The sequence below is a fragment of the Tupaia chinensis genome, unplaced genomic scaffold (genome assembly GCF_000334495.1).
Source record: "Tupaia chinensis unplaced genomic scaffold, TupChi_1.0 Scaffold000113_1, whole genome shotgun sequence".
Classification (NCBI taxonomy): domain Eukaryota; kingdom Metazoa; phylum Chordata; class Mammalia; order Scandentia; family Tupaiidae; genus Tupaia; species Tupaia belangeri.
In genome coordinates, this window is record NW_006159577.1 from 1848310 (window position 1) to 1863170 (window position 14861).

The 14861-nt window shown below is 41.8% G+C and overlaps 1 long non-coding RNA gene across 1 annotated transcript in view; it reads right to left on the reverse strand.

Moving 5' to 3' along the window:
- The window catches only part of LOC102498981 (uncharacterized), a 48900-nt gene that overhangs the window by 16892 nt on the left and 17147 nt on the right, over positions 1-14861 (reverse strand). Inside the window, exon 2 of the long non-coding RNA XR_333895.2 lies at positions 4091-4138. This is a non-coding gene — a long non-coding RNA (uncharacterized LOC102498981). The remainder of the gene's footprint in view (positions 1-4090; positions 4139-14861) is intronic.

A 14861-nucleotide genomic window follows, 5' to 3' on the forward strand; every position in this document is an offset into this window, starting at 1 on the left:
TCTCTCTCTGGTCAAATTAAAATAATAGTAATAACAAATAAAATTAACTAATTTTTTAAAAAAATACTAATAGACACATACATGTATACATATATGAAGGAATGTAAATGCTTGTGTATGCATATATATAAACGCATATGCACCCTCACATACATACCTATATATACACATTCACACAAAGACACACATAAATATGTAAACACAACATACATGCACATATACGCATACACTCACACATATGCACATATTGCACGTACATGTACATTCACACATTCATGTGCACACGCACACGTGTGTACATATATAGATACATTTGCATGCCCATATGCACATGCTCACACACACATCCGTACACACATTTCCCACATATCCAGTTTTAGCCATTTTCCACAGCTCTATAGTCTGGCTTTCTCTCCTCGGGGCCGGCTCTCAGGCTCTTTCTACCTGGGATCAGCTCTGACTTCCTCTGGGCTGGAAGCCACTCAGGACGGGGCCTATGACAGTCCTTTTTGTACCCCAGGCACTTCACATCTGCACAGAGCAGATGTTCCTCCCATGCATGTCTGGCGCAGGAATGAAGGAGTGAAGGAGGGAGGAGTTGGGTGCTGTGGACTTGTGTAAGAGCCCATCTGAAAATCCTCCTTAGAGCACATCTTGGGGATACTGAGGTAGGAGTCACTGGAATTATCCTGATGAGGAAGAGCAAAACACAGGCAATCAGAGAGCCATTAATTTATTCCTTCCATTCAAAAAGAGTCCCAGGACCAGCTGGAGGCATAGTGATTCAAGCGCTGAGCTCCCATGTGGCTGACCACAGTTTGAGTCCTGGCCTCAGCAGCTTGAAACTCACACTGGGTGCATGTGCATGTGTGCCTAAATTCCCAAGAGAATGGAGGAGAAAGGATTGTAGCATGGCCATCCCCACCTGGAGGGTGATTTCTCCCTTTCTGTCTCTCTGTCTCTGTCTCTTTCTGTCTCTCTGGAAAGCCCACACATCCTATAGCAAAAATCTCTTAAAAAAGAAAGAAAGAAAGAAATCCAGGGGTCTGCCTTGGTGCTCATTGTTCCCCGACAGAGGGGAGTCACAGCCTCACCCATGAAAACCACTTGTCCCAGCTGCAGAGATTTCTGCCAGCAATCCGAATGTCCATGAACACCCACCCTGTGCAGGCTGAGGAAGGGCTGCCATAGCCGCTGTGATGGAATGCCCGTTCTGCAGGGAAGGTAAAGTCCTTAGACCCTCAGGAGGCCGAGAGGAAGGAGAGTGTTGCAGACAGAAGGTGAAAGTACCGGGCTGGAGGGAAGGAGAGATGGCAGCTGATGCAGGGAGGTGATTATGCTGCGGATGGCCTTGAAAGCACAGTAGTACTGAACTGGGGAGCCACTGAAGACTCCAGAGGAGGAGAGCAACAGAAGCAAGAAAGTCTTCGGGGCCAACAGAGGAACTTAGACTACTGCATGAGGGGCCAGTAGATACTTGACGTTCTGTTAGTGTTCTTCCTCCTTGTCACTCAATGAACCCTATCAATCTTTCCAAATGCAACTCAGACTTCATAGCTCCTAAGAGGCCTTTGACCCTCCTGAGAGAAGGGAATGTCCCTCTGGAAGCAAGATGCCTCCAGGAGATCTTAGAGTCTTCAGATATCAACGATAGCTCTCCTCTATCTCATCCTCCAGCATTCGTTCTTTGGGTGGGAGGAACCTGTCTTCACTATCTATCCCGGGGCCAGTCACCCTTTGGTGACAGCACGACATTCTTGATAGTGGAAAGGAGCTTTGTCAAAGAGGGAGGAACCCAGCTGCAATGGAAGACTGGCTCACAAAAAGCTTTCACAAAGTCCCACGCCTTGGCCTGGTTCTTTTCACATCATTTCTGGAAGGCGGACCCCCTTTGGGGGCACAAACATTTTGTGCTCTGGGATTCTGGGCAAAGAGATTTACATTCCTTTATTAGATTTTCTTCTTGACAATTCCTCAGTATATTGCTCTATTGTCTTCTGGCACTGGCGTGGTGTCCCCGGGGCTGCCCACCATCTACAAGCCCATGGAAACGAACAGCAGAGCAGAGCCATCTGCCATGTCTCTTGTCTGCAGTTTCAGGGCCGTGGGAAAGCATTACTGGATCCTGGGGATGGGTTCAAGTGCAAAACGGGGACAGCCTGCTTACGAACATTCCGCCATTCACCAAACACATAGGACACCCCTTTTGAGATGACAGGTGCTGGACAGGGTGCTCCAGATACAGAGATAGGCAAGATCAAATCTCTCCCCAGAAGCTCCCAGGCTGGAGGGGAGCAGTAGCAGAGGGATACTGGAAAGCCCGAGGCAGGAAACACCTACCTCTGCTCACGGGAACAAGCAAACTTCCCAAAAAAGGTGAGCTCTGAAATGGAGGTGAGCTCTGGAATGGGGCTCTGAAGGATGAGTAAGAGTTCACAAGTTGGAAAATCAGGGAGAATGGGGAGGGAGAGGAGAGGAATTAAAGGAAGGAAATCAGGGGAAATGAGAGGAATAACATTTCAGAGACAGTCCTGTGAGGATCAGGGTAGACCACAGAAGTGGCACCTGGCACATGCCAACAGTGCTGTACAAATGTCAGTTGTGTTCAGGTTAAAAGCAGTACAGGCTGGCTCCATCGCCTCAGGTTAAGGCAGCCAGATCCAACATGCTCCATCCCGTGGCTGGAGTCTTGGACCTGACTGCTAAGAAACTCCAGGCACGGGAACCAGCGGTTAGTGTAATGGCTATGTCGCTGGACTCCCACGTAGTCGACTGCGGTTCATGTCCTGGACCGGGTGGCTTAAAACCCACGCCGGGCGTGAGTGTGTGCATGCCCAAGATCCCGAGAGGAGAATGGAGGAGAAGGGATTACAACGTGGCCATCCCCTCTGGGGGGTGATTTCTTGCTTTCTGTCTCTCTGTTTCTCTGTGTGTGTCTGGTGAGCGCACGTGCCCTATAGTGAAAAACCTCTCAAAAAAAAAAAAAAAAAAAAAGAAAAGAAGTAAAAACCTCCTCAAAAAAAAAAAAAAAAAAAAGAAAAGAAACTCCAGGAAGGTAAGGATGTGCCCAAAATCCTGAAAGGAGGGAAAATGGAGGAGAAAGGATTGCAGCATGGGAATTCTTCCTATGACCTACACTCATAGGAAGAATAGATCAACAGAAGCACAGTGTGTACTCTATACCTTTGAAAGACTATTTTCTCTATTTTCTATTCTTCCTCTCTCTGTCTCTCTCTGGCAAGTGCATGAGCCTTCTAACAAAACAAACAAGAAAAATAAAGCTGGCTCATGTATGCTTAACAGCCTTTCTTTTTTAAAAAGAATTATTTTATTTAGCTTTATTAATTTATATATTTGTTTCTTTATTTTAATTTGACCAGAGAGAGAGAGAGAAAGAGAGAGAGAAAGTGAGAAAGCAAACTGCCAGGTCTGGGACTCAAACCACAGTCGGCCATGTGGGAGTCCAGAGCCCTTAACCACCACACTGCCTTTCTGCATTCAATAGACATATTTGGAGCGCGTACTCCCTGCTGCCTTTGGGAAAACCCTCTTGGACCTTGCAGTCACCCTACAGGCTCTTTACCTCATCACTGAATCACATGACTCAGTAGTCCTGTGCGCCTCGGGCTTGATCAGTGACCCCAAGAGATGAATACACAAATTACCCTAGGCCACTTGTGTAGGAACACTGCAGGATCAGAACTGGCCACCCCTGCTGCGTGCTACCTATTTGCAGCTCTCTGCTAGACCTTTTGATGTTGTCCAGCTCACTGGATCCCCACAACAGCCCTGTGGGTGGTGCACTATAATTTCCATAGAGTGGAGAAAACTAAGGCTTAGAGCGGAAGTGACTGCCCAGGTCCAGTGCTAGCTCTGGGCTTAGGTCTCATAGGCACCCACATGCTAGGAAAGCAAAACACAGGGCTGCGTGTTCGAGTGTGTGTGTGTGTGTGTGTGTGTGTGTGTGTGTGTGTACGTGAGAGAGAGAGCGAGAGTGAGAAGAGAGAGAGCCCAGTTCATGAGTCAAATTGATCAATTTGTTGTGCCAGCCCTCTTTTCACTGGTGGCACCCAGGCCATTGGCTACTCACCTGTGGAACATTCTTTTCTCAATTGCTATCTGCTCCTTTCCTGCAGAACTGAACAGAAAACGGAAAAGGCTGTTGGAAAAACTTTGGTCCATGCATAGGAGAAACCAGGATTTGCTGGTGCTTCTCACTCCCCAAGCTGCCAAGGCACAATACCCCACCCCCAAACCCCTGGGAAGGCAGAAGGCTTGTAGCCTCCAAAAATTCCAGGCCTTCCCAGGACCTTCACTAGGAGTATTCAAGGCCCAACAAAGGCACAGCATGTACTCTGTTCCCTTTGAAAGGCTATTTTCTTCTGTTCACACACCTGGGAAAAGGAGTAGGATCAGAAAAGTTCAGGGAACAAACCCAGCCTTCCAGGCCTTAAAGTGAGATGATGCAATGACTTCTCTTCAAGTCCCAACACACACACACACACACACACACACACACACACACACACACACACACACACACACCTGCGCTGCATCCTTCCCACTGCACCCTCTGCTCCCCTCCTGGGGAAGCTCCATGCACTGGTTATGTAGATAGAGCTCACAGTTAGGGGGGTAAATCACACCTGGCCTCAAGTGCTAATGATAGACAAGGCCCTTTATGCCCTGTAAGAGGATGCTGTGGAGTTGTAAGCAGGGGCCTCGCTACCTCCTAGTTCTCAGGGACAGAGCGAATGATGCTTCCCTGTCACAGGTGAGCACCATTTGCATGCGGCATGCCCTATGCTCAGGTGACAGTTCAGATCTGTGTGTTTCCCTGTCTGACCCACAACATCTCAATTTTTAGTCTGTGTTGAATGTCCTGCCTAATTAGGAGGCTCCCTGCTCCCTGCTAGACTGGCCTTTTGGACAGAGTTTGTAATTAGAGTGTTGGACTGGTGCTCTATTAATTGCAAGAACTGTGATTCTTAGATTGAACTAATTGCTAGTATCTGTATGCAATGTTCCTCTAAGAATTTTATATTACAGTAAACAAACCCCCGTGTGAATTCAGAGATGTGACCATAGACTTTATAAATACATAATTACATTTATAGAAAGCACAGCCCTCTAGGCTCTCTTCTCTAACACCCTCTCAACATACTTTTCAGAAGTAAGCCAGCTTCCATGATGGATACGCTACAAAGATTCTTTTTTGACTCTTTCCTGAAAATAGCCTACACCGTTAAACTTACCACAGGAGAAGGACCATGACCCATCCATAAATAGATATTATCAGTATAAGCCATTGGAGAAAGTGTTTTGGTAATATGAGACAAGAACCTTAAAAGTGGCCAAATTTGGTTTTTCATAAAATGTATCTTCATACAGTGGTACACTGTAGCATTTTATAGATAGATAGATATAGATATATAGTATAGATATAGTTGGGAAAGTCATGACACATTTTTACATAGAAAAACATAGAAACAGGGCCCACAGGCGACGTGGTGGTTAAGGGTACTGGACTCCCACATGGTTGACCACGGTTCAAATCCTGGACCTGGCGGTTTACTTTGTCTCTCTCTCTCTCTCTCTCTCTCTCTCTCTCTCTCTCTCTCCTTCGCTCTGTCCCTCTCTGCTCAAATTAAAATAAGTAAATAAATAAATAAAGTTAAATAAAATAATTCTTTAAAAAAAAAAAAGCAGAAACATACATCATGACTTTCCTGATGACCAATATATAGCCCTCAATTAAATTATTAGAAAGATGTTCATAATATTTTCAGGGAAGTAAGTTAGAGGTGAACAGGTATAGCCATCACTGGTGTAAGTGTATGTGTGTTTATAAGCACATAGTAAAGATCTAAAGGAATGCTGACAGTAGTTACCTGTGGTGGATTTTCCTAGTAGTTTTCATTTCATTATTATTATTATTATTATTATTATTATTATTATTATTATTTTGGTAATCTGAGTAATTTCCAGCAAGTAAGCATTTTTTCATAATCAGGGGGAACATAAAGCCATTTCCGGGGCCAAAACAGGAGTCAGCAGGTAGCATGGTGGTTAAGACACTGGATTCTCATATGACCAAGGGCAGTTCAAATCCTAGAGCCAGTGGCCTGAAAATCGCTCCGGACATATGTGTGTGCATGCCCAAAATCCCTAGAGGAGAATGGAAGAGAGGGAATTGCAGTGTGACCATCCTTCCAGAAAGGTATTCTCACTCACCCTCTGTTTCCCTCCATGCCGCAATCCTCCGGCCTCCATAGGTTTTTGTCATAGGGCAATTGCCACCATGCCCCCTCTCCCTATTTCTCTCTCCCCAGCAAGTGCTCATGCCTTATGGGGGGGAAGGGAACTAAAATATGTGCCTTTGACCTAGTGGTTTTACTTGGAATCCATACTAAGAAAATAAACTGAGGGGCCAGCAGGTGGCATGGTGGTTAAGGGTGCTGGACTCTCACATGGCTGGCCGCGGTTTGAGTGTGGGAGCTGGTGGCTTGCTTCCTCACTTTTCCTCTCCTCTCTCTCTCACTTTCTTTCACTGTCCCTCTCTGGTCAAATTAAAATAAATAAAGTTAAATAAAATAATTCTTTAAAGAAAAAAGAAAATAAACTGAAACACTAAAATTAAATAAAATAATTCTTTTTTTAAAAAAAGAGGGAACTGGCAGGTGGAGTGGTAGTTAAGACAGCTGGACTCGCACATGGCTGACCATAGTTCAAGTCCTGGACCTGGTAGCTTGCTTTCTCACTTCTCTTCTCTCTCTCTGTCTCTATGTGGTCAACTTCAATAAAATAAAAAATAAAATAATGACAATGAATAAAACTAAATTTAAAAATTCTTTAAAAAATAAGATAAACTGAAATATAAACAAAAAAAAATTTTGGAGAGGTTTTTTAGGGTGCGTGCACTCACCAGAAAGACAGAGAGAGACATAGAGACAAAAAGGCAAGAAATTACACCCCAGGGCGGATGGCCACACTGCAATCCCTTCTCCTTCATTCACCTCTCAGGATCTTGGGCACGCACGCACACATGCCTGACATGAGTTTAAGCCACTGGATCCGGGACTCAAACTGCAGTTGACTACATGGGAGTCCAGTGACATAGCCATTGCACCAGCTGCTGGTCCCATTACAAACAACATTTAATGGCACAAAATACTAAGGCATCAGGAAAGTCATGATGTATTTTTCTATATTTTTCTATGGCAAAAATATGCCATGACTTTCCCAACAACCCAATATTTACAGCAGTAGTAAAAAATATGCCATGACTTTCCCAACAACCCAATCCTTAAAGCAGGAGTAATAATAAAATAATTAGTAATCTCAATGGCAACCAAAGGGATGATTTATGGCAGTCATATGATGGAATAGTATAGGCCATTTTGCAAGTTTTTGAAGAATTTGTATTAACACAAAAAAATGCTTTTGTCATAATATTAAGTGAAAAGCAAAACAAAAATAACCAAATAATCAAATTCTCTTAAGAATGGACACCCATGTAGAAAAATTTATCATCAACTTGATGAAGCAAAATAAACCCCTAGATGAGCTGACAGCAGAGCCCCTTCAGGTCTCAAATTTTTTTCATAATGATCACAGCAAACTTTGCCAGAGCCTGAAGCTCCAGCAATGTCTTTAATGGGCTCGTGACTGGTTGTTCCATTATAGGTAAAGCCAGGGGTGACTGTGTTTGTGCGGTAGACAGGCTTTTCTTCAAGCATGTGAACAATGCAGTTGTTAGTGAATAATACAAAATACTTCTTCTGTGCACTTGGGCAGCACTCCAAAACCCAATCACCTCCTCTGTCAAAACAGAAACATCACTCTGTATTCTTTGCTGTTGAATGAAGTCTAGCTTCTGAAAAATGGACAGTTGCCCCAATTGCAAGAGATTCTTCCACTCAGTTGCATTGCCTTCTGCAGTCTGAGACACCAAGCACATTCTCTGAGGGTAGTCAGATGGGTGTGCACACATTTCTTTGATATTCTGTTTGGAATTATTTTAGATATAATCTGAAATAGGATCCTGGATCATAAAGTAACTCTAATTTTAATTTTTTTTTTTTAGTTTTTTTTTTATAGGGCGTGTGAGCTCAGCATAGAGAGACAGAGACAGAGAGAGAGAGGGAAAGTGAGAAACCACTTCTAGGGGAATGGCCACATCACAATTCCTTCTCTTCCATTCTCCACTCAGGATTTTCGGCATACATGCACATGTATCCTACATGATTTTCAAGCTGTCAGGTCCAGGACTCAAACTATGATCGGCTACATGGGAGTCCAGTGCCCTAACCACCACGACACTTGCGGACCTCTTATTTTTAATATTCTGAGAAACATCCACATTGTTTTCTATAGCAGTTGCACCATTTTACACTCCCATCAACAGTGCACAAGGGTTCCAACTTCTGTGCATCTTTGCCACTACCTGTTTTCTGTTCTTTTGGTATGCATCATCCTATAGACATAAGATGACAGCTCTTTGCAGTTTTCACTTGCATTTCTCTAACAATTAGTAATGTTAAGCATCTCTTCATATGCTTGCTGGTCAGCTCCAAGCCTTCTTTTTTTTTGAAGAATTATTTTATTTAACTTTATTTATTTACTTATTTATTTTTTAATTTTACCAGAGAGAGACAGAAAGAGAGAGGGAGAGAACATAAGAAAGCAAGCCGTCAGGTCCAGGACTTGAACTGCAGTTGGCTATGTGGGAGTCCAGTGCCCTTAACCACCACGCCACATGCCAGCCCCAGTTTTTTGTTTTTTGTTTTGGTTTGGTTTGGTTTGGTTTCTTTTAGCAAGGTTTTTGCTATAGGAAGCGTGCACTGACTGGAAAGACAGAAAGGAGAAGTCACCGCCCCTGCGGGGGATGGCCATGCTGCAATCCCTTCCCCTCCAGTCTCCTCTTGGGATTATGGGCACGCATGCACACACACGCACCCACTGTGAGTTTCAACTATGTGGGAGTCCAGCAACGTAACCATTACGCCATCTGTTGGTCCCTGGCTCTCAGTTCTGAAGCTTTTAAAAAATTATTTATTTGGGACTAGCAGGTGGCATGATAGTTACTCACTGGACTCCCACATAGTTGACCGCAGTTCAAGTCCTGGACCCAGCAGCTTAAAACTCAAGACAGGCATGTGTGTGTGTGTACATGTGTGCCTAAGATCCCAAGAGGAGAATGGAGGAAAAGGGATCGCAGCATGGTTATTGCCCTAGGGGGTGATTTCTTACTTTCTGTCTCTCTGTCTCTGTCTCTCCGGTGAGCACATGTGCTCTATAGCAAAAAATCTCTACCAAAAAAATATATTTATTTATCTATTTATTTTCAATTTGATGCAAAAGAAAGTGAGAAAGCAAGCCGCCAAGTCTGGGACTCAAACTGCAGTCAGCCATGTGGGAAAGCAGTGCCTTAAAACCATACCACCTTCTGGCCCCTTGAACCTTGTTTTGAAATACCCATTATTATCTGAGGTGCTCTGGATATATTATGTGCAAAGCTTGAGTGGTGCTCAGTTTTTTGGGGTTTTTTTTTGTCTTATTTTTTGTTTCTTTTTTTTTCTCTCTGTTCTTTGTTTTCTTTTCTCTTTTTCATTTTGTATTCTCTTTTTCTTCTACTTTACTTTCTCATTTTGTTGCTCAGCTTCCATCCAGTGAGTGTATAGACAGGTCTAGGTGCATAGTAGCCAAACATCTAAATTTTTTCAAGACTCAGAGAAATCCTCACCCTCCCCCCCCCCACTGAACCAGCTGCAAAAAGAAGGTACTCCTCTTCATAAATCTGAATGCAGAACTTCTCCTGTGGATACCACATTGCAAAAGACAATAGAAGTGAGAAATTGGCACAGGAGTACCTCACACTAAAGGGAAACACACAAGCTCACAGTTGCAGAAATCTCCAACAAATCAGCCAAAAGTGAATATACCACAAAATGACTAAAAATCAGAGAAGAGTCTCAAGTATGAGAGAACCAAGTAATACATCTCCAACAGGGAACACAGTAACTTTTCTCCAAGTGTGGAAAAATCAGAAGAAATTATTGAAATGTCAGAAAAGGAATTCAGAATATTTATGGCAACAAAACTCTATGAGATCATCAAAAGAGACATTGACCTTTAGGAAATGAGGAAGTCCTTGTATGACTTGAAGGAGGAGATAGACAATATACATGAGAATTAAACAGAACTTCTAGAGTTGAAGACTGTAATGCAGGAGATCAAAACCTCCCTTGAAAGTATTAAAAGCAGATTAGGTTATGCAGAAGATCAAATCTCAGAGGTAGAAGATAGAACCTCTGACCTAGAAAAAAATCACCAAAAATAATTTTTTTTAATGAGAATAATATACGGGAACTATTAGATACCATTAAGCACCCAAACATCTGAATACTTGATATGCCAGAAGGTGAAAAATCTAATAATGGCATTGACAATCTATTCCATGAAATCCTGGAAGAAAACCATCCAAACCTAGAGAAGCATTCAAATATCCAGACTCAAGAAATGCAAAGGACCCCAAATAGATTCAACCCAAGAAGATCCTCTCCACAGCACATCATAGACAGATTGGCCAAAATCACAGATAAAGAAAAGATTCTAAAAATGGCAAGAGAGAAATGCTAAGTTACTTACAAAGTTTATCCCATTAAGCTAACATGGGACCCCTCAGCAGAAACAATGCAAGCAAGGAAAGAATGGGAAGATTTATTTAAAGTGTTCGAAGAAAAACAATTTCAACCAAGATTACTATACCCAGCAAGATTATTCTTCCAGTGAGAACAACCTGAAGGAATTTACCAACACCAGACCAACTCTTCAAGAAGTTCTGAAGGGAATGCTATACCAGGAAAACTAAAGAGAGACCAACAGACATAAGAGAACAACAACAACAAAAGAAACAACCAAGATGGAGTCAGCAGGTAACATGGTGGTTAAGGGCACTGGAGTCTCACATGGCCGACCACAGAAAAAGTCCTGGACCGGGAGGCTTGCTTTCTCACTTTACCTCTCTCTCACTCAATCCTTCTCTGGTCAAATTAAAATAAATAAATGAATAGATAAAGTTAAATAAAATTATTCTTTTAAAAAAAATAAGATGGTGCTGGCAGATGGCGTGGTGGTTAAGGGTGCTAGACTCCCACATGGCCAACTGTGGTTCAAGTCCCAGATCTGGTGGCTTGCTTTCTCACTTTTCTGTCCCTCTCTGGTCAAATTAAAATAAATAAATGAATAAATTAATTAATAATTCTAAAAAAGAGAGAGAATTCCAACATAAACAAATGAAAACTCCATGTTAGATAGAAACTTTTTTCAATATTTTTGGTGCAAGTGACTAGTCATGTATTCACTTTCCTTGGAGAGTCTGAATTTGAGTTCTTAATGTTTAAGTGTCTACCCCCAGGACTGGGAGGTGGCTCACTGGTTACAGGTCCCAGATTTCAATATGGCCAACTGTGGTTCAAGTCCTGGACCTGGTGGCTTCCTTTCTTGCTTTCCCTCTTTCTGTGTGTCTCTCTCTGATCAAATTGGAAAATAATAATAATAAGTAAAGTTAAAATAAAATAATTCTTAAAAAAAATTTTTTTTCTATCTCCAATTGCACTGTTTTTACACACTACAAAAGTTATTGTGACCCAAATGGAAAAAACAATGTATTTGTACCAATATTGAATTATTTGCATGTTGTAGAAAAGATAGTTCGGAATCACTTTTAGAAAAATGGAGTTTCAAGTCAGATCTGTAGCTTTACTTTTTAAAATATATTTACTTTTCATCTACTTCTGCTAAAAATAAAAAAGTATTGAGTATTGTCACAATTTTTTTAAAAAAGATAGATTAGATTTCCTGACGTGTAGAAATTATGGGAAACATTGTCAAATATGAAATGGTGTTTAGCTCTCTGTGCATAAAAATTTGTGTCAATAACTGTTCCAAAATTGTATGAGATTCTTAAATATCTGTTATGTATTAGTATGTTATTAGTCATACTTGTAATGCTAAATTGTCCTAATGTACTTTGTCACAGAAATGATCAAATTTGTCAATTTATGGTTATGGTAAAATCAGATCGCAAATCATGACCACTTTAAGTTTCGTCGTTGTCCATAGTTAATTAGTTTATTCTGATGCTCTTTCCAAAACATTTTGTAATAGGCTACAATCCAAAAATTGCCTCTTTTACTGAAATTAATGAAAAAGACTCTGATAAGTACTCTTTTTTTGGAGAGGTTTTTGCTATAAGGGTGCACATGATCGCCAGAGAGACAGAGAGAAACAGAGACAGAAAGAGAGAAATCACCCCCCAGGGAGATGGACACACTGCAATCCCTTCTCCTCCATTCTCCTCTCAGGATCTCAGGCACACATGCACAAGCGCTCCACATGAGTTTAAGCCACCGGGTCCGAGACTCGAACCACAGCTGACTACATGGGAGTCCAGCGACACAGCCATTACGCCAACTGCTGGTCCCACTGATAAGTACGCTTGAATATGTTTTTGATAATATTAAGATCTTATTTCTGAACTTCTAGGATTTAAACAGAAAGATTGAACCACAGTAACACTGCAAACTTGGGGCTAGCAGGTGGCATGGTGGTTAAAGACTCTGGATTCCCACATGGCCGATCGTGGTTCGAGTCCTGGACCTGGAGGCTCTCTCTCTCTCTCTCTCTTTCTCTGGTTAAAATAGAAAAATAATGATAATAAACAAATAATTATTTTTTAAAAAATACTGCTGGGGTTGGCAGGTAGCGTGGTGGTTAAGGGCACTGGACTTCCACATAGCTGACCATTGTTCAAGTCTCAGACCTGGCAACTTGCTTTCTCACTATCTCTCTCTCTCTCTCTCTCTTCCCCCTCCCCCGATCAAATTAAAATAAATAAAGGTCAATAAAATAATTCTTTCAAAAAGAAAAAAATTGCAAACTCAACAGAGGAGAGATTAGTTACATGAGACTGAACTGGTGAAACAGAATTTTATGACTTTTGACTAAAACTGTATTTATTTTCTTCTATGCTTTGTTTTCCAGATTTAAGGATTTTAGTTTTCTTTTGAGCTACTGATATCTTCAACCATTAGTTAAAAAAAAATTTTCTGAGGAACCAGCAGATGGTGTAATGGTTACATTGCTGGACTCCCACATAGCTGACCACGGCTCAAGTCCTGGACTGGGTGGCTTAACTTCACACAGGCTTGTGTGCATGCATGCCCAAAATCTCAAGAGGAGAATGAAAGAGAAGAGATTGCAGCACGGCCATCCCCCCAGGGGGGTGATTTCTCATTTTCTGTCTTTCTATCTCTCTGGCAACCACACATGGCCTATAGTAAAAACCTCTCTTAAAAAAATTTTTTTTTCGAAAATGGACTTGAAACAAATTTTACTCCCTTCCTGACCCCTCCAGAATTAGAAAGTATGTGTGAGTATTCATATTTTGTGGCAGTATGGTTATTTGCATAAGTTCAGTAAAAACAGTTGCCTTGCATCAGAAATTGGAAACACCAGGGCTTTGACTGGAACATCATATCTGAAAATATGACCAGAAAGCTAAGGAACTAAGGTCTATCTCAAGAAAGCCAACTCTTGGAAAGATTGCCTGGTACCATAAACAGTTCTGCCTGGCAGTTAAGTGAAGAATGTCACTTCCTGACAGGCCCCAAAACTTCCAAGTACAGGTACTTAAAGGCATAATCAGAAGTTGAATTCCTGACTTGGCTCAGTAGCCTTGGGAGGTTTTTTGAAGAGTCTAAACTGAAGCTCTTTATAAAAGGTTCCAGCAAAGCCACATAAATCAATTAATAATTCTTTTTGGGCCTTGTGCAAATAACAGATTATATTGAGGCTAAACTTATTTTTTTGCAAATAAGTTAGTTCATGCTTCTCTTTGGTAAAAGGGAGAATGAAGAGAGGGACCAGCCAACTACAGTTTCCTAACTTAGAAAGGATATCAGAGTTGGGTCCAGCAGGTGGTGTAATGGTTACGGTGGTGGACTCTCACATAATCAACTATGGTTCAAGTCCCAGACTTGTAGCTCCGACCTCATGCTAGGTGAATGTACGTGCATGCCCAAGATCCAGAGAGGAGAATGAACAAGAAAGGACTGCAGTGTGGCCAGACCCCCTGGGGGTGGTGACTTCTGACTTTCTGTCTCTCTGTGTCTCTCTGGCGAGCACACACCCCCTAAAGCAAAAACCCCTCCAAAAAAAAAAAAAAGAGAGAGAGAGAGAGAAAATGTTTCAGAAGAAAACTATAGTGCACGTGGGGGCTGGCAGATGCTGTGGTAGTTAAAGACACTGGACTCCCAATGGCAACTGCAGTTCAAGTCCTGGACCTGATGGCTTGCTTTCTCATTCTCCCTCTCTCTCTCGCTCTCTGTCTGATCAAACTGGAAAATAATAATAGCAAAGAAATAAATAAAGTTAAATAAAATAATTATTTAAAAAAGAAAAGAAAATTATAGTGCATTTGTTACTAGATTTTAGATCTGTCCATATTTGGGTTTTTTTTGGGGGGGGTTTAGTTTTTAGTATCTACCTACTGCTTGGACAGAATTTTTTTTTTATTCATACAGTAAATCGCTATCCATCATTTAGATTGTGAAGAGACTTTACCCAGCATGATATACACCTCAGTCCAGCCCAGTTGAGACTATTACACACATCCTCCTCAACAGATAATAAACCTTACCTGTGTCCCCCAAGTGTCTTGCCTCTCCATTTTCTCCCCAAATTTCCTTTCCTACGCCTTTCCCCTCCAACACTCTCTTTCCACTTTGTCTCTAGTGTCCATTACAATTTTTTTTAATTTATTTAAAAGTTTCTTTTTTATAATTATTCATCTTATT